Below are 1,901 nucleotides of genomic sequence, written 5' to 3'. Positions count from 1 at the left end.
AAGAAAGAAAGAAAGAAAGAAAGAAAGAAAGAAAGAAAGAAAGAAAGAAAGAAAGAAAGAAATAGGGCTGGAGAGCTGGCTCAGCAGTGAAGAGCACTGGCTGTTCTTCCAGAGGACCTGGGTTCAATTCCCAGCACCCATATGGCAGCTCACAACTGTCTGTAACTCCAGTTCCAGAGCATCTGACACCCTCACACAGACATGCATTCAGGCAGAACATCAATGTACATAAAATAAAATTTAAATTTAAAAAAAAAAGAAAGAAAAGATAGGCAAAGGCCAATAAAAAAAGCTGCAGGTCAACCCTTAAGACTGAGGTATTCATAAACCTTGGGCTTTGTGCCAGGTATGGTGGTGGCTCATGCTGTAATACCAGTACTTGGGAGAGGGAGACAAGAGGCTTACTGTGAATCCGAGGCCAGCCTAGGCTATAAAGTGAGTTCCAAGCCAATCTGGACTACAGAGTGAGATCTTGTTTCATAAAACAAAACTAAACTAAATGAGATGAAATCCTGGGGTTTGGTGAGGTGGTTTCCTTAGGCCACCAGAGCCAGCACCTCCTGTCTGTTTTGTTTGTTCGTTCCTAGGCAGGGTTTCTCTATGTACCTTTGGCTGTCCTGGACTCACTTTGTAGACCAGGCTGGCCTCTAATTCACAGAGATCCACCTGCTTCTGCTTCTTAGTGGGTACTGAGGGTTGAATCTGGGTCCATCTGGAAGAGCCGTCAGTGCTCTTAACCACTGGGCCATCTCTCCAGCCCTCCAAAACCTCCTGTCACCTCCTGTCAATGCACCTTATTCATGTGGCTTGATTGTCAAGAGCCTCTATTGGTTACATGGCCAAAGATCACCAAAACAACACATTTCAATTTTTTGCTTAAAAATGATCCTTATATTGAGTAAAACTGCTGCTGTACTCTCTGCCGCTTGATTATTCTGTGATTGGACTGCACTTTCTTCCTGGAAGTTCCTTCAGTTACTTAGCCTTTTATAGTCACAGGCTCTGCAACTGGGCATTCAACTAACTGTGGGCTGGAAACATTTGGGAAAGAAATACATGTGTCCTGACCTTATACCGACCTTTTTCTTGTCATTGTTTCCAATGTAGTATAGCTACTATTTATATAGATTTCACCCACCGTGTCAAAGGTGTGAGCCATCTAAAGATGACAACCGAGCTACTTGTGTCGGTCTGTCATTCCAGGTATTTGTGAGGTTTAGGCACTAGACTTGCAAGTTCAAAGCCAGCCTGAGCAACTTAGTGATATCTTGTCTCAAAGAAATAAAGTTAAGAGACAATGAGATTGAGATTTCTCTCTCTCTCTCTCTCTCTCTCTCTCTCTCTCTGTGTGTGTGTGTGTGTGTATGTGTGTGTGTGTACTAGTATGAGTTTAGTGCATTACAGGTGTGTGCAAGTTTCACGGAGGTCAGATCCTCTGAAACTGGAGTTACAGCTGTTGTGAGTTGCTGTAAATCACAGCTGTTGTGAGTTGCTAGGATCAGAAACTGGATCCTAGGTCCTCTGCAAGAGCTGAGCATCTCTCTAGCCTCTTGATTCTCTTACTCTCTTTCTCTCTCCTCTCTCTCTTCTCTCCCCCTATCTTTTTTTTTTTAAAGATTTATTTACTACGTATTCAATGCCTGCACCCCAGAAATGGGCAACAGATCTCATTATAGATGGTTTTGAGCCACCATGTGGTTGCTAGGGATTGAACTCAGGACCTCAGGAAGAGCAACCAGTGCTCTTAACCTCTGAGCCATCTCTCCAGCTCCCCCTCTCTTTTCTTTTTCCAGAGTTTCTCTATGTAAAAGAGAAACTGTCCTGGAACTTGATCTGTTGTACTGGCTTACTGGCTGGTTTTGTGTCAACTTAACACAAGTTGGAGTCATGATTGAACAAGG

The sequence above is a fragment of the Psammomys obesus genome, unplaced genomic scaffold (genome assembly GCF_907164565.1).
Source record: "Psammomys obesus unplaced genomic scaffold, mPsaObe1.curated_primary_1811, whole genome shotgun sequence".
NCBI lineage: Eukaryota > Metazoa > Chordata > Mammalia > Rodentia > Muridae > Psammomys > Psammomys obesus.
This window is presented reverse-complemented; position numbering follows the sequence as displayed.